General features: G+C 38.3%; 1 long non-coding RNA gene across 1 annotated transcript in view; it reads left to right on the plus strand.

Annotated features, from left to right (window-relative positions):
• The first annotated feature begins 14,005 nt into the window (after nucleotides 1-14,005).
• The window catches only part of LOC129412329 (uncharacterized), a 66,048-nt gene continuing 53,918 nt past the window's right edge, over nucleotides 14,006-26,135 (plus strand). The window contains exons 1-2 of the long non-coding RNA XR_008633668.1: nucleotides 14,006-14,144; nucleotides 14,265-14,307. This is a non-coding gene — a long non-coding RNA (uncharacterized LOC129412329). The remainder of the gene's footprint in view (nucleotides 14,145-14,264; nucleotides 14,308-26,135) is intronic.

Genomic DNA, 26,135 nt, shown 5'->3' on the forward strand with positions numbered 1-26,135 from the left:
TAGCAGTGGCAGCAGTAGCAGCAGTAGTAGTAGTAGTAGTAGTAGCAGTAGCAGTAGTAGCAGTAGTACCAGTAGTAGCAGTAGCAGTAGCAGTAGCAGTAACAGCAGTAGCAACCAAGCAAAAACCTCTTTCCAAAGTCAGAAAATGGGTTCATTCGGACTGTCTACATTTTTCAAGGCCCATTCCACAATTTTCACAACAATGCACAAAGTGAATTGGTGTCATGCAAAATGCAAAATCTTTATTTGTTTTTGTTTATGGTGTTATTATTATTTATTATAGCAATACAACAGGGAGTCATGGGTAATTTCAAATTTTATGGCAGCATGGCTCACATCCAAAAGTTATGTTACTGTCCATTTACAGTAAAGTTGTATAATTTTAGTGGTTGTAATAATAGAAGTAGCAGCACTGGCAGTTGTAATGTGGCCTGAATATTATCTCAAATGGCCCATATTAGACTATGGTCTGTGTTATAATGCTGTTTCCTCAGCACAAACACACCCAGAGTTACAGTGTGTTTTGTTTCATTCACACATGTTTAACACACAAAACGTGCATATTTAGTATTCCTCTGAACCGAAAAACACTTTGTTCCACCTTGTGATGTCATGTGATAATACAGGAAGTGCTCCGATGTGTTTATAAACTGTATACGCCTTTCATCCGCCGAATTCTATCTTCTCTCATTTGTCTTTGTGGCGGGTTTTGTAGTGACGACACAGATTATATCCTTTGAAAAGCGTCACATTTTCAGACAAACTGCATAATCCTGACACTGAACAAAAAAATAATAATCGGTCATCCACTGTTCTTTGAAAACTCGGCACACTATAATTATTTAAATATAAATACATCATATAAATATTGTTTTTAATTGAAAAAATCAATAATTACAAGATGCAGACATGTTAAAATAATTAAAAAAAAATAGGCCATGACAACTTTTGAGGATTGATGATTGATTGATGACCCCTGCACTAAAGGTAAACCATAGATGTTAACTTGAAAACTACTACTTCATGACATCGCAAGGTGGAACAGGGCATTTTGAGCTTTGGAGATGTAGACAGAGTAATAATAAAGGGTTATTCAGACATGTGGGAATGAAACAAAACACAACTTCTGAGGCGGTAACAACATTCTAACATGACTAAAAGCTCACAAGAATCCATTTTGTGAAATATAAGACTTTTAAAGCTCACAAGTGTCAAGTTTGTATGATGTAGAACCTTTAAATGGCAGGATTTCTTGCCAAACAAACCTTCTTAAATCACTATTTTGGTAAGTAAACTCTTGAAATCAGTATTACTCTTTGTACACGTGAAGTGAAGTTTCCCCGCTGTTTACCCCGGAGAGCTGCTTCTACCTCTCACTGCGATAATAACTGCGTCCAATTACTTTCATATCTGTGTGTACGTTTTCAAGGAGACAGAGCTAGACCAGCATCACTGTTGAGTTTGTGAAGTACCATCGCATTATTTTTCTCAAGGCCAGTGACTAAAGCGCACGCTGGAATCACTCTGATGAAGAAGAAGTCTTTTTTGTAGGAGCACAGATGGAGGGCTCCGAATGAGTCAAATGCCAATTGAATCAGCCTCTCTGCTCTCTGTGGTAGACTACAGCAGGTCAGGAGGGACAAAAGACACTAACAATGTAGTTTTCTGAAAGGAGCTTAAAGGTACATTGTGTAACTTTGCTTGTGGAGCGTCTGCCACCTGCTCGTACCTATGGATGTCATTTCTCCACCTGGAATGTTCCACAGTATGACATTAAACAGCTTTACTTTATTTTTATTAAAGTACAGGTGGTTTTATAGCTCAAAAATACAGAGAAAAACAGGCATTCTGACTGAGCGGTGTTTCATCTCCACTAGGCATGGGCGTTCGATAAAATTTTCTTGATTGGTCATCAGGAGCATTAATGTTTTTATATCAAAATTATCATCGCACTATTACTAATAAACTCAACTTTACAACATATAAACCATCAGCCCGTTTGAGATTAAAATGTGTTTAATGCAGCTTTGAGCACATTTGTTTACGTTTTACAGAAACAAAACTTAAAACCGCATGGCTCATTTGCATAAACTATCAGCGCTGCTCTTAGCTCTTTATTTCATTTCAGTCACTTCACTCACTTTATTTATGTTGCTCACCTTAATTATTTTGGCTACTGTTGTGATGAAAAGACTGAAAAGTGATTGTCTTTTGGATGCTCAACTTTAGGTTGCAGTAACCGGGATATTGCGTGTACGTGCACCAACGACGAAACCGGGATACTCAAAAAACCCGATCATAACCAGGATACTGATACTGATGTGCATGAAAACGCTGTCATTGAGTAATATAGTGATCTCCAAGGAGGTTCTAGAGGCCAAACTTGGGACTGTGAGGCTTCAACTCCGGTGTTTGCACTGTCAGACGCAGCCTTGTCTCCTTACGCTACGCACCTGCAACCTACAATCGGTTTGTTGATTAAAAACGAACGTGATCCATGAAATTCTTAACAATCATTTATCAATTAATCAACTAATCATGCCCATCCCTACTCTCCACAGATCTGACCTGTAACTTGGTTTGGTTTGATCTCCATAAAGATAGAAAGTCTAATGCCTCACTACTAATCGTTCCAAAGCAATAACATCTCCACAAAGAAAAGCATTTGACTGACCCTCCACCAGAAAAGTTACACAATGCACCTTTACCAAGAGGCAGCTGTGATGAGTTAGTAACTTTGGAGCATCAAATGATAGAGCGTTTGGATCTAAAGTTTGCCGGTTCAATTCCTGCTCCTATACGGCATAATATTTTATTTATTCATGTTTGTTTTGTTTTGTTTATGCAATTATTATTATTTATTACAGCAATAAAATGGGGAGTCATGGGTAATTTCAACTTTTATGGCAGCGTGGCACACATCCAAAAGTTATGTCATTGTCAATTTACAGTAATAATAGAAGCAGCCGCACCAGTAGTTATATAGTGGCATGAATCGTTCTAAATAATAATACTTAAAGGGCTCATATTACACTATTTTACGATCTGTGTTATAATGTTGTTTCCTCATCACAAACAGACCTGGAGTTGTGTTTTGTTTCATTCACGTTTAACAAACAAACCCTGCATATTTAGTAGGGATGTATCCAAATCTCCCGGTACGATATTATCACGATATGTGTCTCACGGTACGATATTTATTGCGATATTTTGTAGAGGCTAATCAAACTGTAGAGAGGACACTTTTTTGCTTTTAAAATACCTTGACAAGATTTTGGTGTGAATTATTTCCATCAAAATCCCAAGAATTCAATTAAAAACATATTATTTCATGTTATTTGCACTGAAATGAATCATGGGATATGTAGTTCACTATGTTTATAAGCTGTTGCTGCTATAAAACCACGCATTTAAGCAAAAGATCTTGTAATTCGATATATTGTGAAAGTCCATGATATTATTGTGAGACTTTTAATCTACAATCTCTGGCCATTCCTCTGTACCATTTGTCATAACTTGAAGCATTAAATCAGACTTGCGCTGTCTCAAATCCTCTCCCAACATTAGTTCAGTTGCTTGTAGAGTCCCCTGCTGCCACTTTAGAGCAGGGCCTTCCATCACTGTCCCATTTAAACATTCATGAGGAGCTCGCCATAACGTGTGGCTCTGGTCCAAGACGAGAACTGTCCACAAAACTCTCCTCTAATGACAGTTTAAGAAGAGCCAGCGATACTAAAGACCGCTGCGCTGCTCTGTCTTATCCAACAGGCTGTTTTAAAGGTGCACTGTGTAACTTTTCTTTTGGAAGGTCTCCCAGTTTTTTTTGTCTACATGGAGATGTTCATATATTTTGTATCTATTCAGTTACAGATGTTTGTATTGCTTAAAATTACGTAAAAAATGTCTATAAGCGGGGTTGTTTCTTATTTAACAAGCTTTAACAGGCAGGTTTTAAAAGTGCACTGTGTAACTTTTCTGTTAAAGGGTCTGTTAACTTCTTATTCCCATGGAGATGCCCACATATCTTGCATCTATTCAGTTATAGGTGTTTTGTTGGTTAAAAATACCTAAAAAAAAATAAAATAAAAAAAAAAGCAAAAAAAACATGCTGCTTCTATTCAATTACAGATGTTTTTATTGGTTAGAAATACCTAAAAAAAAAAAAAAAATGCTATGAGTGGGGTTGCATCTCATCCAACAGGCTAGTTTAAAGGTGTACTATGTCACTTTTTTTTTCTGTTTGGGTGTCTATGAACCTTCTTGTATCTATGGAGATGACCACATATCTTGCATTTATTCAATTACAGGTGTTTTTATTGCTAAAAAATCTTTAAAAAACATGTATGAGTGTGGTTGCTTCTCATCCAACAGGCTAGTTTAAAGTTGCACTGTGTAACTTTTCTTTTGGAAGGTCTCCCAACTTCTTGTCTCCATGGAGATGTTACATATCTTGCATCTATTCAATTACAGGTGTTCGTATTACTCAAAAATACCTATAAAAACATTGCTATGAGCATGGTTGCTTTTCATCCAACAGGCTAGTTTAAAGGTGCATTATGTCACTTTTTTTTTTTTTTTTCTTTTTGAGGGTCTGTCAACTTCTTGTATCCATGGAGACAGCCACATATCTTGCATTTATTCAATAACAGGTGTTTTTATTGCTTAAAAAAAAACAAAAAAAACTTAAAAAACATCTATGAGTGAGGTTCTCATCCAACACGATACTTTAAAGGTGCACTGTGTCACTTTTTTTTTTTTTTTTTTTCTGTTTGAGGGGTTGTTAACTTCTTGTCTCCATGGAGATGTTACATATCTTGCCTCTATTCAATTACAGATGTTCGTATTACTCAAAAATACCTATAAAAACATTGCTATGAGTAGGGTTGCTTCTCATCCAACAGGCTAGTTTAAAGCTGCACTATGTTGCTTTTTTTGTTTGTTTTTTTATTTAAGGGTCTGTCAACTTCTCGTTTCCATGGAGATGTTCATGTATCTTCTATCCATTCTTTTTTGTTCAAATTACTCCAAAAATACCTTGAAAAACATTGCTGCGATGCCAGAAAAGTTACATAGCGAGCTTTTAACTTGTTATTCCATGTTATAACTCAGATTAAGATTTGCTTGTTTTCTACAGTCTACTTGAAATCATGTAGGCGTTGTTTTTTTTTTTTTTTATTATTTTTTATTGCTTTTAAAAATATTGTCCTCTGTGAAGGGAAGTTTTCAGTCTCATTATGAGTTTCCAGCTGCTAGTTACGTAAAGCTTTTCAGAGGACTGTTGGAAATATATTGTTTGGATTTAGTTGCTTTAAAAATGTATATATGAGAATAAATGGGTCTGTATTAACAACGGCGTTTTAAAGGGATCTGAGTCTGAAAAGCAGCTGTTTTTATGACTTTGTGTTCATCTCGATTTGAGATTGTCACTAATGTCTGTGGCTCCCCTGAATCACAAAACATACTTTGTCAATGGAGAAAACACTATTATGCAAATGGGACGTTTGTTGCAATTTACATAATAATTTCACACACACCTGTCTCTGCGCTTTTAACACTGGCTTACTTACAAGATTCTGATTTCTGCTTTAAAGGTGCACTGTAACATTTAAGATTAAACCTATGTATCACGATGGAGACAGGCAGGTTACAGTGCTACGGTACATTACAAATATGATCTGTGGAGAGGCGCCTCTATTCACAGAAGGAATTATTGTATTTTTGAGCAACAGAAATGCCTATAATGAATAAATTATAGATGGATATGTTTAAAAGATTTTCTGAAATGGTATAATGTTGTTTCCTCATCACAAACATACCTGGAGTTGAGTTTTGTTTAATTCAGTCATGTTTAACTAGCCTGATTCATCACTTCATAGAAACCATCTGATCTCGCAGTGTTAGAATTTGTTCACTCGATGGGAGGCGGGTACTTTTTATTATTTAACCAGTCGATGCTATTTGGTTGTGACGTATGTAATGTGACACTAACAGGGCTAGCTGGTATGTTAAGCTTTTTCCCAAATCCCGTAGGAAGAAGAGCAATAACGTCTTTCCCCTTGATGAAATTCACCAAACATTCTCTTTGTTCTGGCTTTAAATCCTCGATCTTGGGAATCGGTGACAACACAGAATGTTTGGCTCTTCGCTGATTGACTGGTGCCCGAACTTGCACTTCCGTGGTTTTTGCAAACCGTCTATTGTATTTCGATTCCTGACCTAGTTGCTGGAGAGAAATGAAACTGAGTGGAGGCACTAGGTGGCACCAGCCTGACTAATGTTTAACACACAAACCTGCATATTTAATATGAGTTCTTCTCTCAAAAAGAAAATACTCTGTTCCACCTTGTGATGTCATGTGGTAATACAGGAGGTTCTCCACTGTGTTTTTAAACTCCATACACTTTCACTAGAATCATTTGGATAATTTCAGACCTGGAATTGCCCATCTCTAGTGAACAAATGAACCACTTCAGCTTTACCGATGCAGACACACTAATAATCCAAGATTACTCAAATGTGTGAATGAAAGAAAGCACAACTCTGGATATGTTGTTGATGAAATATAACCATTATAACATGGTTACGGTGTAAGTTTTGCTTAATATAGGACCTTTAATGTCATACCATGGACCATTCCAGGGAAAGCAATAAGTTAGTTAGTTGCTTCAAACCTGTGCGTACAATTCACATAACAACATAACATAACAATACACATGCAGATACAAACATGGATGGTTTAAAAAGGGCATGGATGATGCAAATCTTATACATTTCCAGTCCCCTCCCACACTTCACAGAGCAACACTAACTAACTAACTAATAACATCTCCATGAGGACATGCAGAAATGTTACACAGTGCACCTTTAAGTCCATAAAGCACAGCCCATCCACTCATTTTGTCCAGCTCTGTATTTTCAACATGATGTAGAAAATTACATCATTATCCTGCACTTAATCTTACAATTTAGTGACGAATTAAGAGCCTTTAAATGGCAAAAGTCAAGTATTCTTTCATATTTTATTTCTTTTAGGTCGTCACAATTAGTGCCACCGTGTCTCTCGTTGCTGTGGAAACCGCTTCATCTTGCCAGATCAGATACCCCCTTCAAATGTTCATGTGCGTGAGCGGGCCTGATCCGATGGTAATTGGCAGAAAATGATATCAGAGAAGCCCTTTTTGGGGAGACATTTTGTTATAAAATGGTGTCAGAGAGATGCAAAGACGGGGAAGTATCAGGGAGGAGTTTTTTAAGTGTTTATCCAGATGTGAAGATTTGAATAAAATGTGTCGCCTCATCTGAAAAGGTCAGTGTCTGAAAGAAATGCAGAGATAGTCGCTAAGTGTCCAATAGACAAACTTCTTGAGCTTCTACCACTTTAAAAGGACCATATTACGCTTTTTTTCTGATCTATGTTATAATGTTGTTTCCTCATCACAAACATACTTGGAGTTTTGTTTCATTCACACACATTTAACACACAAACACATCAGCATATTTATCTTATTTCGTGCTTCTTTCAAACAGAAAACACCCTATATGACATCACAAATTTGAACAGAACATTTTGAGCTTTGGAGATGTAGATACACTAATAATGCAGGGTTACTTAAACATGTGTGAATGAAACAAAATGCAACTCCAGGTATGATTTCGATGAGGTAACAGTATTATAACATGGCTCACAAGAATCAAGTTTGCGTAAAATAGGACCTTTCAAGGTGCGTGCCAAGGGTACGCCAACAGATTTCTTCCATGGAGATGTTGCTACTTTGCACAAAATATTCTACAATATGACATAAACCCTGTACCCTTGAATTAAAATTTCAAGCAAACATACTGAAAAGACATCTGTTGTATAATATAAGAGCAAACTAACACTAGGGGTGAATGATCTATCATTTTGGACTGAAAATTAGGATCTCAGACATGATTTTAGGAGTGTCAAGGTCCAATTTAAGGGCGTAGTTTAGTTCTGTGTTGACTCAACGCACACTGTCGCCGTCGCCTTTGTTTCTGATTTATGGGTCTGCGTCGAGGTCAGTGCACCGCGAAGTAAGTCACCACCACAACGCTAAGAGGCGAGGATTTAAACCTGGCGTTTAGTTTAACATGAACCATCTCCAATGTGATAGAAGCACAGAACAGACTCACCATCATCAGCACATCCTCTGTCACAAAAACAACACATATAATCCACCGAGTCGTGTCCTTTAGTCCGACAAAAGTTGACCGCATCAGGTCACAACGAGCGAGGTAGAAAGAACCAATCACAGCCGTTATTGTTTGCGGAAATTGGACTTTACGATCCAGCGTCAAATCGTCTGTGCAGGGCCTTGGTATGATGTAAGTTTCTGTGGTGTTTACGAATGTTCATGTGCACTGAAACTTGATTTGAAAAAAAACAAACAAACATTGCAATATATACCATAAAAATCACAATTAAATTTTTTTCTTAAAATCGTTCAGCTCTAAGTAAAACTATAACTGTCTACATTATTGCTTCTTAAAGGTTGTATAGAGAATTTTCCAAGGAACGAGAAATCCAGCGACTGTTTGTCGTTTTTCAAATGTTGCGCATACGTGAAACCACCCCTCCCCCACAGCTCCCTACGTAGAAACGCCTCCTCCCGCCTCCTCCTTACGCCAGAAACAGGTTTGTTTCTTGAAAACAAGTACTCATCGCTGCACATGACTTGTAAACAACTAACTACAGCGTTGGTTAGGCGAGGTGGAGAAGTGAGGAGCGGGGGGAGCGGGTGCGTGGACATTTCGTGCACGGAGAAGAAGTGAGAAGCAACAGGAAGAGCAGAGCGGAGAGAGGATTCCGTGCACGGAGAAGTGAGGAGCGGTGCAGAGGAGAGAGGAGCGGTGCAGAGGAGCGGTGCAGAGAAGGGTGCGCGGAGATGCCGTGCGAATGAACTAGCTACAACATGCAGCGGCAAGCAGGCTCATTCTTTGCCTTGAAAATTACGTTTTCAGACATAGGATATTGCATTCGTGTCCTGAAAAATGTTTGAATAGCTCTTGGAAATAAAGTACGTTTTCATAATAAGCAAAACTTACCTGTCCAGGAGTAATTTGTGGACCAGTGCGTCAGTCTTTAGACCCTGCGTCTGCTTCAGTCGCGCCATCGCTGGAATGAATCTCCAAGAATCACCTTAGTTTGGCTTCGCTGCTTTTCCCCTTGTCTTCTTCTTTCAGCGACCTCAAAAACTGACTTTCTTTTGGGGCTAACTGCTCCTGGATTCTTGTCGCCATTGCAACAAACTTTGTGCGAACTGCGAGGAAGATATAGGTCAAAAAAGCCGCTAAGAACTGTTGCGTTGGTGGAGTAAACAGCGTCTGTGCGTCTTGCGTCTTGCGTCTGTGGACTGCGTGACAGGTCGTACGTAAACCACGTACCGGCGGCGCGCAGGCAAGTCAGTTACGCTAGAAACGTAGGGAGTTTGATTGACAGCCTGTCAGCTCACAGATAACGAGGCAGTGTCGTTATCTATTGGCAAATGTTTAGCCCCACCACGTCCAGAGTTGATGAATTTTTATTCTCTTTTTTTTGGTCATCATAATTACAAGGCTACTATGTCTCTATAATGCTATCATTGACAATTTGAAACAAAAAAAAATCCTCCATACAACCTTTAAAGTGGAGATTTGGGCCTATATTGAAACCAACTTTGCATTTCTGCTGGTGTAGTGTGTGTCCACTGATCTGAAGGTTGGCGGTGCGACTCCAGCTCACACAGATGAATACCTTTATTGTGTGCTTGGGTAACACACTTAACCCACCTGGCCCCAGTGTCTGCGTGCTCTGGTGTATGAATGTGGTGTGAACGGGTGAGTGGTTCCTTGATGTAAAGTGCTTTGAGAGTCTTGAAGGTGAAAAAGCGCTATTTAAAATGTGACCATTTCCCGTGACCTTTTAATAATAATAATAGCTATTACACTTCACAATACTTCTTACGTCACTAAGTTTGACTCAACATACGTGCCATTAAGGACTGTAAAACCACTTCAGAGGCTAGTTTAGCACCAGTGGTAGAAAAGTGACAAGAAAGTGTTGTAAATTGTGGATATTTGTACTTTACTTAAGTACATTTTAGAGTGTTTTACCTTTACTTCACTACATTTGAAAGCAGGTATCTGTACTTTCTACTCCACTCCATTTTGGAACATAACTGAAAAGTAAAAGTGTGTCTCAAAAATGTTAAAATAAACCAGAAACAAAACAAAATTCAGCACAAATCTATCAATCTATCACAACTTTTGAAGCTTTATTAGATCTGCGTGAAGCAATTTTACTTTTGACTCTTTAAGTACATTCTCAAACGGGTACTTGTGATACTTTTACTTATGTTTTTGTTACAATATCTGTATTTTTACTTTAAGGTACACTGAGTAACATTTCTAGTTGAGGGTTCACCTCCTGATGTTTACTTGGAGATAGTATTGTAGTATAGAGATAGTATTGTAGTATTGTAATGTTCCACAGTATAGATTAATCCTATCTACTCGGGGAGTAACAATAACCGAAATATCGTTGATATAGTATCGTCAAAGTTCTCACAATAATATCGTGGACCGTCACAACATATCGAATTACAAGTCTGTTTGATTAAATTAAGAGTTATGGTGCAGCAATAGCTAAAACAAGATAGAGGGAACTACATAGACCATAATCCTTTGCTGCATTTCAATGTTCAATACAAAATAACAGTTCTAAGCACTTTTAAGTCTTAGTTCTTTGGATTAAGTCTTGCCAAGTCATTTTAAAAGGAAAAAAAAAAGCATATTAACAGTTTTAGCTGTTTAGTTTCCACAGAATATTGCAATAAATATCATACCATGACATGTATATTGTGGAAAATCTGTCATTGTTTAATAGGGTTAGGTGTTATAAGTATTTTTTATTTATTTCTTTTTATTTCAACCTAAACCCTTTCAGTCATGATCTATGGGATTGGAGTCTATGTTTTGTTTTGTAGTGCTGCAAAATGACCGAATAAACTACTACTACTCCTACTACTACTACTACTGCTACTACTACTACTACTGCTACTACTGCTTCTGCTACTACTACTACTACTGCTACTACTGCTACTACTGCTACTACTATTGCTATTACTACTGCTACTGCTACTGCTACTGCTACTACTACTGCTACTACTGCTACTACTGCTACTACTATTGCTACTGCTACTGCTACTACTACTACTACTACTACTACTACTACTACTACTGCTACTACTGCTACTACTATTGCTACTACTACTACTACTACTACTACTACTACTACTACTACTACTACTACTACTACTACTAAAATATCGTACCAAAAGACTTAGATATCGTTACAGCCTTACTATCTACAGTATCATGGGCGAGGCAATCAGGTTGGAGCACTATACTACATTACAAGTCAGATCTGTGGAGCGTCGCCCCTGTTCACTGAAGGAATTATTGAGCCTTAGAAACACCTGTAATGAATAACTTGTAAATGAAACATTCCAGGCAAAGCAATAACATCTCCATGGAGACCAGCAGGTAGCGGACCCTCCACCATAAAAGTTACACAATGCACCTTTAAGTCACACAAATGAGTACTTCTTCTACCACTGCTCACCACTATACCATTCTAATTTCCATTTTGTGAACTCCTTTCTCGCTGTGGTCCATCCGTGCTCTTTGACAAGCTCCTGTCTCACATCATATTTGTTTTTAGCGTGAAGGCTTGATGCTGCTGACAGCCCGAGCAGAGGGAGGAGAGAGAGAGAGAGAGAGAGAAAGAAGGAGAGAAAGCGAGGGAGAACAAGAGAGAGAGAGAAACTGACATCTTGTAGCAGCGCTGAACTTTGGCCTCTGGGTTGTAGCAGTTGTGTAATTACCTCCTCAAAGCTGAAGGAAAACTGAACAGCGGATCACGACGGAGAATGGTTCAGACAATCAGAACGCTACAGAATACTAGTCTCTGGAGGTTAATAAGGGCTCTGGGGGTTAATAAGGATTAGATTGGCTTGGCCTCTATTGTGAATAAAGACTCATATATATTCAAACCATACACTTTATTCCATTTTAAACATAATGTAATTAATCAGAGGTGCGGTAAATACACAGCGCTTTTCAACTTCCTGTTTATAGGCGACATTCTGAGGACTTTTGACCATCCAAAATATAACAGGCTATTTTGTTTTGAATATTTAAAGGTCCTCTATTACGCAAAATGGACTCTTGTGAGCGTTAAGCATAGATCGTATATTAAAATGGACATGGCTAACGTTTTAACCTCGATGTTCCAAATAGGGAGTGTGCCAAGAGGCTCTTCCGGCTCCTTCCGACCCCGTCTCCAGTTGACTTACATTGGGATCTTGTTGCCCCTTTTTCTGTACCTGCTGTGAGCCTCGTTGTTTCGGTCTTAAAATGTTCGTATTTGCCCGCTCTACATGATCCTGAATGTTTCATTTCGCCATTTTGATCCTAAATCCATATATGAACAAAATATATGAAATAATGGACCAATCAGAAGCCTTCATTCGCCAAGGTCGCTCCCTCCAGCGTTAGCAACAGGTTTGATTGACAGCTAGGGCGTTTCGTTGCTGAGTAAGCCACCCCCTTCCCGCTTTTCGGGGAGAAGGGCGGGCACATTTAGAACAGAATAGAATAGAAAGCCTGTATTGTCATTATATACAGTATAATGAGATGCAGAGCTGCTCCTTCAAAGTACAAAAAAAAAGTGCAAAGTTGAGTTCAGTATAGTGACAGCTTTGGGAAAGAAGCTGTCCCCGAGTCTGTTTGTTGTGGCTGGTAAGGCAACAGGTTGAAGAGGTGGAAGCCGGGGTGTGTATTATCCTTTATGATGTTCCTAGCCTCAATCATGATTGGCTCTTGTAGTTGTGTTAATATTCACAATGTATAGGTGATGTCACACTCTCTTAGTCCACTTTTTGCTAATACTCTGTAAAGTGTCTTTGTGACATTTGTCTGTGAAAAGTGCTATATAAATAAAGACTTACTTACTTACTTTTTATATACAGTTATGGCGTTAAGTTGTTACCACATCAAAACCACACCTGGAGTTGTGTTTTGTTTCATTCACACATGTTTGAGTAATCCTTTATTATTACTCTATCTACATCTCCAAAGCTCAAAATGCTCTGTTCCACCTTGTGATGTCATGAGTTGGTAGTTTTCAGCTACAGTATTTTTCGGACAATAAAGCGCACCGGATTATAAAGTGCATTATCAATAATTTAGTAGAGATTTGTAATTCCAGGACTGAAATCATCCAAATGATTCTAGTGAAGGTGTATGGAGTTTAAAAACACAGTGGTGCACTTCCTGTGTTACCACATGACATCACAAAGTGGAACAGAGTGTTTTCTGTTTGGGAGAAGAAATCTGTCTAAATTTGCAGAGTCTGTGTGTTAAACATGTAAATTAAACAAAACACAACTCCAGGTATGTTTGTGATGAAGAAACAACATTATAACATAGATCAGAAAATAGCTCAATATGGGCCCTTTAGTTACTATGGCAACAGTACACATTTTTATCACTCTGAAACCCATGGATGAACAATGAACAATTTTTAACATCATTACAATTGCCTACAGTATGATTTTTATTATTTATATTTCACTTACACAATATATTAAACAATAAATAAATAAATAAATAAAATTGCTTTGTAAACTGAAATTACAGACTTCAGTTAAAGATTCAACCTTTACAATCTCGGTGCATTCAAAACAGCAGGCCTATGGGAACCAATGTTTACATCTTAATTTGCATATTTTATATTTAAGTAATTATTCTTATCTTTGTTTATTTATTTTTTTATGTGTTGAGTAATTCAGCTTTGTCAATTGTCAGTTCTGCTTCCTGTTTATATGTTGTGATTTTACTTTTTAAATCATTCCTCTCTATTGTATTTCCTTAACTTGACTTCCTGTTTTCTTCTTCTTCTTGTGTTGTTGATTAGCCTCTTTAGCTTCAGGTGTCCCACAATCCTTCACTCCAGCCCCTGCATTTGGAAACCCCTTTTCCAATACCAGCTCCTCTCCTCTAAATCCTTCTCGGTCTTTTTGCAGTATTTCACCCACTCATTTGGAGCCGGCTGCTTTGGGGATTAACTTGGACATTTCATTGTATGTAAATGACAGAGCTACATCCGTGCACTGTTGTCATGTTCGGCTGCAAATGCTTTGAAAACTGTCGCTTTTATCATTACATAATTATTTATTTTTAATTTCACTTTGTACCTACAGGTCTTTGATGCTGTTTGCAGTACTTTGGCCCATGCTGTGACAGGTAGGAAGCTTTAGACTTTATTTTCTGTTGGTTTAATGTGTATAATATGAGACCACATGGAAAAGAGAAAAACAAAAAAACACAAACAAATCTGATTATTTATTATTTTGAGTTGAAAATTACATTCTACTGTCTAAAAAATAGTATATGTTTTATCATCATAATTTCACTATTATCAATGTGGTGCCAACATCTGTATAGAATATTGAGAATTTTCTTGAAATTTGATTATTTTAGAACAATTCTAATTTTAGAAAGAAGCCACACACATTTTGTATTTTTTTATATTTCACATTTGTATTGTTTCTGTAGTTTTGACATAATAATCGTTGTATTGTGAGCAGTGGCAGAGTTAGTAATTTGGGGGCCCTAGGTGAGCTTGAGTTTGGGGCCCTCACTATAATTTTTTTTTTTTTTTTATTGTCTGTTTATCCCCATTGTTCTTGAGACATGCACATGGTGGATTGGAAACTAGTCGCTTACTAGATAACCAGAGGTGGAAGTAATTAAATTTTTTTGCATCCATTGTTTACATCCATTACATATGATTATTATTATTTTTCTTATGATTATTATTGTAAGTAAACCACTCTCAGAGAAAATCGAATTGCTCTGAGGCCTCGATCATTACTGGCACTGAAGGCAATTGGTTGAGGGCCCCCCAAGGCTTAGGGGCCCTAGGCAGCTGCCCACTTTTGCCTAATAGTAGTGCTGCCTCTGATTTTAAGCCACTTGTGAGAAAGTATCATATATTTTCAGCATAAAAAACAAAAAAGATAGTGCTGTTGAAGACACATATTTTCTGATCTATGTTTTAATGTCAGACATACTTGGAGTTGTGTTTTGTTTCATTCACACATGTTTAATACACAAACCCTGCAGATTTAGACTGAGTGATGTCCACCTTGTGATGTCATGTAGTAATATAGGGAGTGCTCCACTGTGTTTTGAAACTCCGTACACCTTCACTTGAATGATTTGGATAATTTCAGCCCTGGAATTGCTCTACTCTACTGAACTAAAGGTAAAAGGTGTTGTTAATTTAAAGCTATCACTACATGACATCACAAGGTGCAACAGAGCATTTTGAGATACGGAGATGTAGACAGACTAATAATAAATGATGAAATGAAACAAAACACAAATCCAGGTATGTTTTTGAGGATGGAACATTAGATCGAAAACTCACACATCAATTCTGTGTATACTAGGACCTTTAACTTAACTGTACATTGTGACAATTTCTTAAAAATGCCTTTATAACAGATTTGACCAGCCTTGATTCTTATATAACCCATTGTAACAGTTATATAAATTGACCTCACATAAAATAACACATCATTAGGAGCACATATGTGGCGGATCTTATTCTTAGACACATGGAACATTATAGCATCCTTTGTGTCCATGCTTCCTCCTTGTTCTCCCAAAGATCTGAGCTCTCCTCCTGACACGGCCAAGGCCCACTGACAGGCCTCAAGATCACATGAGCTCAGCTTTTACTGTCTTATGTTATTTACAGTTAGACTTTTTACACGACGGCTTTATCATTGAGAATAGCTTTTATTGTCTTAAAGGTGCATTGTGTAGCTTTTTTGGTGGAGCGTCCGACCTGCTTGTTTTCTATGGAGATGTTTTTACTCTGCCTGGAATGTTCCACAGTATGACATTAAACAGCTCTACCTTACATTTATTCAATTACAGGTGGTTTTAGAACTCAAAATAAAACAGGCATTCTGACTGTGAGCAGGGTCGACTCTCCACAGATTTGGCCTGTAACTTTTTCTGGTTTTGTCTCCATGAAGATAGAAATATTTAATGCCGTATTGTGAAACATTCCAGACAAGGCAATGACATCTCATTTGAATACCAGAATAGTTACACCAGAATAGTCGCACAATGTACCTCTAAGCTGACCTGGAAGATACTACTGGACATTTTTAGTCATGGTTAAAGGTGCATTACATCACTTTTCTTGAGAAATTTCCACCGCCTACTTGACTCCATATTATTGTTTTGCTTGAATGTTCCACAGTGTAGCATTAAACATAGATTGCATATTTCCAATTACATGTGTTTGTATTGCTAAAAATGTATGTGACCTGTCATAATATGCCAGATGCTCTTTAAATGTTTTAGATTATTATTAAATGTTAAAAGCAAAAAAAAAAAAGGGTCATTGATTTATTTATTTATTCAACTTTAGCTAAGAATACCATAAAAAGTTTGGGCCCAAAGCATGAATAAGGCATGTCTCTAACCCATGAAGTTTACATTGATTTCATATACAACAAAACAGCCCGCATAGAAGAGGAGAGAAAGAGTGGGAGAGAGAGAGTCGGGGAGAAAGTGGAAGAGAGCTCGACATTTAAAGGTGGGAGAGGAAGAGGGAAAGGGGGAGAGTGAGGTAGATGGATGGAGAGAGTGGAGGAGAAGAACGGTGAGGTGAGGTAGGTGGAAAGAAGGAGGATGCGAGAGAGAGAGAGAGAGAATGAAAGGGAGGAAAAAGAGGATATACGGTATATGGAATTACACAGAGACAGAGAGAGGGTGGAAGGAAAAAAAGGGGGGAAAGGGGAGATAGTAGGGGACAAAAGAGAGAGGGAGGAGAGAGGGATGGGAGGGATAGAGGCAGAGAGGGGGAGGGGGGTATAGATCGAGAGAGCGAGGGTGAAGTATAGTGAGTGGAGGGAGGTGGAGAGAGATTGGGCGAGGAGAGAGTCGTGAAGAGGGGGGAGAGATGGGAGGAAGAGAGAGAGAGAATATGGATGGAGAGCGTGGGTGCAAAGTACAGTGAGATGAGGGAAGTGGAGAGAGGAGAATGGGAGAGGGATGGAATTATAGAATGACAGAAAGAGAGAGGTAGAAAGGGAGAAAAAGGGAAATAGAGTGGAGAAACAAAGGAAGAAAGGATGAGAGAGAATCAGAGAAAGAGAAAAGCAGATAGGACGAAATACTCCTGGGAGAGACGGCCAAAGAGAGGCAGAGAGAGAGAGTGGTGAAGTAGTGGAGAGAGAAGGAAAGAGGGAGCAAAAAGGGGAAGTTTGGAATTACAGAGAGGAAGAGAAGAAATGCGGGGGGATAAAGGAAGAAAGTGTGAGAAAGAGTGAGGAAGAGAGAAAACAGGAGAGAGAGAAGCAGATAGGGTGAAAATACACATGGGATGGACGCAGCCAAAGAGAGGGGGAGTACAGAGAGGTGGAGAGAGAGAGAGAGAGAGAGGGGGAGCAGTAGTCACGCATTGCAGAGGCCATTAAACTGTCTGCACACAGTAAATATGCATGTGTGTGTGTGTGTTTGGGCTCTTATCATAAAACAATAGAGTCTACTATATAGCCTACTATAGTGGGAATCTCCACTATCTCAGCATCTGTTTACCTAAGGCTCAGAATCAGGTTTAAAACTCACCTGCATGGAAAATGGGTCAGATATTATGACACGAAACAGCTCGACTTTATGTTTATTCAATTACAGGTGGTTTTATAGTGCAGCAAATACCTAGATAAACAGGCGTTCTGACTGTGAGCGGGGTCGCCTCTCCACAAATCTGACTTGTAACTTGGTCTGATTTGGTCTCCATAATGGTAGAAAGATTTAATATCATACTGTGAAACATTCCTGCTCGATTATGGAAAAAATCATCATGATTATTTTGGTCAAGTATTGAAATCAGGATTATTTTTTAGTTACACGATGCATTTATACAGCATTTTTCTCTCTAAAAAAACACTTTGTTATTGATGATTTACGCAAAACTTCCAAACTGAAAATAAATATAGGTTATAAATACGTACCTGAAGCATTACTGTGAAAAGAGTTCATTTATGGAATAGTCTTGACGAAGATATAAACGAATCAAGTACAGTGACGGCATTTAAAAAACACATTAAATCAAACGCAATGTGTATGTATGAAAAAGAAAATTAAGTTGATGTACATAATCCATGTATCATTCGTTCATTCGTTTTTCAATACAAAAACCAGAGTGGGACCAGAGCGAGACCAGGGCGGACTTCGAGCTTTGACTCCAAGCCTCCGCGGGGTCCGAGCCTCAGCTTCTAGCTCTGGACCTGCCTTGGGCTCTGAGCCTCTGGTCTGGTCCCAGTCTGGTCCTGGTCTTGTCTCGGCCTCAGGCCTGGTCTGGTCTCGGACCTGGATCAGTCCTGGTTCAGTCCATACGCAGCGCAAAAGTCCAGCATCGCAGTCAAGGAAGTCAAGTAAACGGGAAACTGTTATCCGTTTTTTCCATTCTTCATTTAAACATAAAATTAAAAACTGAAAAAACAAATTGTTATCTGTTTTTTCATTTTGGTTTTGGAGACAAATAACGAAGAAAACAGTTGTTTTTTCATTTTCTTATTTTTGGTTTTATATTGAAAAACGAATGAACGAATGATGCACGGATTGTACATAATAGTGAAGATTTCTGTTTGCAATTGATTAATAATTGTGCCTGAACTGAAATGTACTGATTAGAAATGTTGTAAAGTAACTATCGGTGTTGATGTGTTGTGTGGAAAAGGGAAAAGGGGGCAGATAACAAATAAAAGACGACTCTTCTTTCTGCTCCTTTTTATTCATTTTTTTGTATGTTTGATGTTGTGACACTGTTGAGGTCTTTTTATACTTTATAAATGAAATAAATAAATAAAAATAAATGAATAAAAACACCTTAGAGCAGTTTTGCGATGTGTAAAGAATGAATAAAATATACTTTGAACATGAAATAAATCATAGAAAAACATAAATGTACCCAAAATTAACTATATATCCAGCCGTTCTATAATCTCTATATTTTAAATAAATAAATAAATATACTTATATACGTCTCCATGGAGAAAAGTGTTTAACAGACCCTTATAATGAGTAGAAGAACTGAAATTAGAGCTGGACATGTCAAGAAAGACTGATCATTTTTCATGGCAACTCGTAAATGACAACAGCAACAAATAAATAAGCAATCTATATTAATACGTGCACTGCAATGCCAAGAACTCCATTACTGGTGCATGCTATAGTTTTTATGTGTCAATCTATATTCAATAGAACAAGTGTCGCTGTATTAAAATTGTATATTTCAATCACGCTGTTGTATTTAGTTTTCTGTGTTAAGAATTTGAATTTTTGTAAATTCAGTATTTTTTCTCGGTCCAGTCAGTGCCTTTTGGTTGTCCGTTGGTTTGTAGGCTCGCCGGGCTCATGTCCAGCCATTTGAATTTGAATCCTGGTTTTCCTGTGAGCTCAGTGTAGCAGGACTAATGCGAGCAGGCTGTGTCACAGACAGTGTGCAGGGTGAGGAGAGGAGAGAGAGGACAGACTGACAAGAGCAGAGGGGCTGCTATACAGGCTTTGGGCTGGAGAGGAAAAATGAGCAATCTACAAACTCATGTTTTATGGAGATTTGGCTTTATTCGACCTTGCAATAATCTGAAATAACCATAGTAAAATAAATGACTGCGAAATGACTCAAATAAAAGTACAATTGTTTATTTTATTTCAAAGGGCCTAGTAAAAAAGTATGTGCATTGAAACAAATGCAAAAAAAGAATATATTTTTGTCTCCCCCTTGAACTGCCACCTCACTGTGGTGGGGGAGTTTGTACTTGAATCATACTAGGAGCGACTATGATGCCAGGCCTGGGGTTGGGTCTTGTACGCGGGTGCATGGTGCCCGAGCCTTTGCCCACGGGCCCGGTTAGGCTCATCCCCACAGATGACGGGTAGGTTCACTCACAGAGGGGCAGAGTCCTGCACGGGTCCATTTTTGAAGACCTGCACCCACCCGCACCCGTTGACCCGTTGACCCGTAATTATATCAAAGTTAATCCCGCACCCACCCGGACCTGTTAATGTTTCACCCGTCACCCGCCCGTGCCCGTGATAATCTAAAAGCATTCTAACTGAAGCATCCATCAAAATATGAATTGAAAAGTTACGACTTCAAGAATTACAATCACGAAATTAAATGAAACGAAACAGTTCCACTTCAGTACAAATACGAATTCACAGACACGACTCGACGTCATCACTTCACAGGTTTTATTTACTCAGCTGAAGAAATATTGAGCGAGATGCCGCACTTTTGCGCCGCACACGCCACGGACTGAACCAAGACTAACCCAGGACTAACCCAGGACTAATCCAGGACTGATTCCAGGACTAACCCAGGACTGATTCCAGGACTGTACCAGGACTAACCGACGACTGTACCAGGACTAAACCAGTACTAACCCAGCACTAATTCCAGGACTGTACCAGGATTAAACCAGGACTGAACTAGGACTAAAACAGGACTAAACCAGAACTGAACCAGGACTCACTCACTACCCGACCCGGTGCAGGGCTCTGTAGTTAACAGGGGTCAGGTGCAGATAGGACCGGGCAGTGGTTGAAGGAGGACACCTCAACATCCTCCTGTAAGGTTAGGAGCTCAGTCGCACAGAGCTCGGAGTAGAGCCATTGCTCCTCCACGTCCTGGGAACACCTCAGGGTCATTCAGGGATTTTATTTTTTTTCAACAAATGAAGATGTAGATGTGTGAATTGTCAATCTTAACAAAAACTGGTCCGAAATTGGTTCAAATAGCCTAAATTGCTGCCCTTTAAAAAATATCCATACCTTTTACTTTATATAGAAAGAGCCATTAACCTGAGTCGATGTTCAGTGGACCAATAGTTCTGTCAAATATGGTGAGTCTAAATTCAGCCTCTGTATTTCTAACTTTACAGAATACCATGTACCAAGGCACTGACATCTGCTGATTATCTTATGCAAAAAGATTTCAATTGCACTGTATCCATGGTTACCTGTAGATAAATGGAAACAAAAAATGAATGCTGTTTTATTTGGGCTTCCAGGAAAATTCAGTTTCTACATGTTTTCATTGCACTTTTTCACCAGCGGAAATGAAGGCAAGTTCAGGTGGCCACGATGTTACTAATCTCTAAATACTTTCTTTTTACAATGAAATTTTAATATCAAAAGCAACAGAAATCCCAGAAGGCGAGCTTTGCGATGTTGAAAATCTCATTCAAAACACCAAATGGGAAACTGCTCGCTCAAAATCACCCCAAAACAAGCTCCAATTGTTTCATAAAAAGACACATTTTCTGCAGCACCTGTTCCTTATGTGGTCCCATCATGGCCGCCCCCTCTCTCGGTTTAATGAACGTAGGAAGAGCTGAGCGAGCCAGTGGTGGATGAACTACTAGTTTTGTCATTTAAAGGTGCACTATGTAGCTTTGGTTGGAGATCCCACACCTGCTTGTTTCTATGGAAATGCCATTGCTCTGCCTCGCATGTCCCACAGTATGACATTAAACAGCTCTACTTTACATTTATTCAATTACAAATGGCTTTATAACTTAAAAATAAATAGAAAAACAGGCATTCTGACTGTGAGCGGGGTCAACTCTCCACAGATCTGACATGTAACTTTGTCTGGTTTGGTCTCTGTGAAGATAGAAAGGTTTAAAACCATATTGTGAAACATTCCAAACAAAGCAGTAGCATCTCCATGGAAACAAGCACTTGAGAGATCCTCCACCAGAAGAGATGCACAATACACCTTTAAGTACAAGTAAAATACATCCTAATATCATTTTAAAAGTACTTTTTACTGTTCAGTCCAGTTCAAAAATGTAGAGTAGAAGAAAGTAAAAATACCTTCTCTCAAATGTAGTGAAGTAAAAGTATAAAGTATCCACTGTAAAATGTTAAAACAAAAGTAAAATGCATATACCTAAAAATACTACTTTAAGATGTATTGCACAACTTTTCTCCATGGAATGAAACGTGCTATGACATTAAACATATCCATCTAGCATTTATTCATTACGGGTGTTTCTATTGCTCAAAAATACAATAATTCCTTTCGTGTATAGGGGCTAATCTCCACAGATCTAAATCGTAATTGCAGGTTAATGCTGTGACCTGCTTTTCTGCCCGGTGATAGATAGGTTTAAGCTATACTGTGGAACATTCTAGACAACGCAATAACATTTCCACTGAGCTAAGCAGGTGGCGGACCCTCCACTGCAAAGGTTACACAGTGCACTTTTACATATAGTACTTTACTTCTTGTACTTCATTACCTTCCAGCACCGGAGCTCTCACAGATGTATTGACATTCTCGGCACTGGTCCTGCACAGTAATTGACAGCATAAATGAATACGTTGGAATAATCAGGTGTAAAGGTTACCCTCCAAATGTGATTCAGCACATTGGGAGAAATACAGGAGAGAGTATGGGGGATAGATACATGGAGCTCCAGAGATGTCCACACTGCCTATACTAGCATGGAGGAGATGGAGTTTATGATTCGGCGCGGCGTAGTCTAATACTGTACATTCTTTTTCGTTGCTGGACTAGAAGTTGTCAGTGTAGTAGCATTAGTAGTAGTAGTTGGTAGTAGCAGCAAGTTTTTTGTTTTTTTTTCCCTTTTTTGGCCAGATGGCTCGATTATTGTCATCATACACTGTTCAAAGAAGTAAACTAAGCCTCCAGTCAAATGAAGCTCATCGAGGATTGCAGGTAAACGGGCAGATTTGGACCCGAGTTATGAATGCAAATTTATTTGTGGACAAAATTGCAAAATAAAAACACCAGGAGTGGATTAATACGAACATTTTAACACCAAAATAACGAGACCCACTGCTGTTTTCCAATGTAAAGCCAATTGGAGCCAGAGTCGATGGAGCCGAAAGTGCCCCCATGCTCATTTCCTATCTGTTTAGCTATGTCTTTATACAGTCTATGGATTACGTTTAAAAGTTCAGTAATGGGTCAATATAGTGTGAGTTGTGCTCTTTGGCTATACACTTCACCCACCTTGTTTGGTTTGGATGCAGTGTGGTCCAATGGCACAGATTGTCAGGCTTGTTTCCATGACTCTACCCCAGGGCAGATCTGGCTACAGAAGTTGCTTTACCACCATCTGCTGTGGAGTGAATGAATAATGACAAAATGTTGTGTTCAGCTCTGTAATCACATATTGTAACACAAATTGATGGTGCTACGAAATACGAATATTGGAAACGTCAATTGATTAAATGTAGTGTACTTACAAAAGAGAACTTGTACTTTGACTATTTTATTTCTATTATAGTTGAGCTACGTTACAATGTTCGAGATTATTTTAAAGGTGCACTGTGTACCTTTTCTAGTGAAGGGTTCATCGACTGCTTGTCTCCATAGAGCTGTTATTGTGTCACCATTGAGACACGCAGGTGATGAAACCAGGCTAAGATATTTATGACCAATAAATACATCTGACATGAAATAAACGCTTGATAGATAGATTCATACATACATACTAGGGGTGTAAGAAAAAATCGATTCAGTGATATATCGTGATACTTCATTGCACAATTCTCGAATTAATTCAAAATGGATCCGAATCGATGTTTTTTTTCCTCATGATTGAAAAAAAAATAAAAATCTATTATATTTCATACTATTGTGTTCTTGTGAAGATGTAGTTGACTGTATTATTAGAAGTAATTATTGATAAATTATTGATATATCATCCATGGTTTTAGTATCGGGATATATCGTGATGTATTGAATCGTAACATGTGAATCATGATATGTGTTGTATCATCAGACTCGAGGCAATGCACACCCTAATACATACATACATACATACATACATAGGGATGTAACAATAACTGAAATATCATGATATTGTATTGTGAAAAGTCTCATAATTATACCACGGGCCATCACAATGTATCAAATTACAAGTCTCTTTGCTTAAATTCATTGTTTTGGTGCAAAACACCTGAGTGAACTACACATACCATGATTCTTTGTTTCATTGCAATGCAGTATACAATAGAAATAATAATCATCATCATTTTTAAGCATGTTTAAATCTTAATTATTTGGTTTATGACAGAACAAAAGTCTCATCAAGGCATTCTAAAAGCAAAAAGTTGCATTTTCACAATTTTGTTAGCGTCTACAAAATATTGCAATAAATTCCATACCGTGGGAGATATATCATTAAAATACCGTTTCGAGAGATCTGAATATCATTACATCTCTATACATACATACATATAATTATTAATGCTCTAATAATGAACATTTGAAACGATACAGTCTCAAAGTAGCAGGCTGTGTGTGTATATGCAGTGTACCTTTACAAAGAAAGTCTGGAAAGCCTATTTATTCATTTATTTTTTTACATTCCTTGCTTATTCATTTCAAGTAATTGCCCATAACACAGATAAACACTGTGGCATACTCCTTTTATATATTTTAGTTGTAATTTGGCCAGTACACATAGACGTCCTTCGCTTCTTAACTGGAGAATCCTCAGCCATGTTTCGCCATGTGTGTGAATGCTTTTTAATTGGCTTTTCACTGTGGATAATTGAACATAATTGATGATCCTTTTCTAGTGGCCATGTTGTGTGTGTATATTCTGCCAGCTTTATCGCACCACAACATACACAATGCAAGGGTAATGTACCAGGAAAGAGACAGGGACCACCGCATACGTTTTTCATTATTTGTGTTTTGGACAGCGGTTGCATTCATTTCACATGCATCCAGAGAAGACTTAGCCTGAATATGACTAAATCCCCCATAGTGAGTGTACAGGGATGTATTTAAACACCCACATGTAAAATGTCAGAACATATCCTGTATAATTTTGTTTTAATGTATTTTAGGGTCAGTCATTTCATATGCATCTATATTTTAGCATATATACTTTGCAGTGACATCATGCTGGGGGTGTTATAAATGTATCTCTATTGGCAGTATATTTTAAGATAATATGAAAGCTCATGGCAAAAGACAAAATGGATTTTAAACACACATTTTCAGGAGACTGTGATCATTATGAGCGTTCATGGTCCTGTTTAGGTGTTTGATTTTCAACTAAAAGGTGTGTGACTATGTGAGAAAGACTGTTGTAGTTCCAACCAAGTGATTTCTTTCTGATCAGATTGTGTTAAAATAAAGATCAGATCAAGTCTAAATTGAGTAACAGAGTTTCAGACACAGCAGGGCTTTCTGTTAACGTCATACCTCCCGGGAATGTTGATGACTGCAAAGTATCAATCATAAACTTCAATTGTTTTGTTTGTAGTGATAGTAGTAGTGGTGATTGTGGTGGTTGTGATTGCGATTGTTGTGGTTGTTGTCGTTGTTGTGGCAGTTGTTGTGGTTGTTGTTGTTGTGGTTGTTGTTGTTGTTGTGGTGGTTGTGGTTGTTGTTGGTAGTTGTTGTTGTTGTTGTTGTGGTAGTTGTCGCTGTTGGTTGTTGTGTTTGTTAGGGTGGTGGTCGTGGTTGTTGTGGTGGTTGTTGGTTGTTGTTGTTGTTGGTGTTGGTTGTTTGTTGTGTTGTTGTTGTTGTTGTGATGGTGGATGTTGTTGTGGTGGTGGTGGTTCTTGTTATTGTAGTTGTTGTTGGTTGTTGTGGTTGTTGTGATGGTGGTTCTTGGTGGTGGTGGTTGTTGTGGTTGTTATCGTGGTGGTTGTTGGTAGTTGTGGTTGTTGTTGTGGTGGTTGTTGTGGTGGTTGTGGTGGTTGTCGTTGTTGTTGGTTGTTGTGGTTGTTATGGTGGTGGTCATGGTTGTTGTGGTGGTTGTTGGTTGTTGTTGTTGTTGTTGTGGTGGTTGTTGGTTGTTGTTGTGGTGGTGGTTGTTGTTATTGTGGTTGTTGTGGTTGCTGTGGTGGTGGGTGTTATTGTGGTTGTTGTGGTTGTTGTGATGGTGGATGTTGTTGTGGTGTTGGTGGTTCTTGTTATTGTGGTTGTTGTTGTTGGTTGTTGTGGTTGTTATCGTGGTGGTCGTGGTTGTTGTGGTTGTTGTTGT

The sequence above is a fragment of the Boleophthalmus pectinirostris genome, unplaced genomic scaffold, assembly GCF_026225935.1.
Source record: "Boleophthalmus pectinirostris isolate CB_2022bp ecotype Guang Dong unplaced genomic scaffold, ASM2622593v1 HiC_scaffold_11, whole genome shotgun sequence".
Classification (NCBI taxonomy): domain Eukaryota; kingdom Metazoa; phylum Chordata; class Actinopteri; order Gobiiformes; family Gobiidae; genus Boleophthalmus; species Boleophthalmus pectinirostris.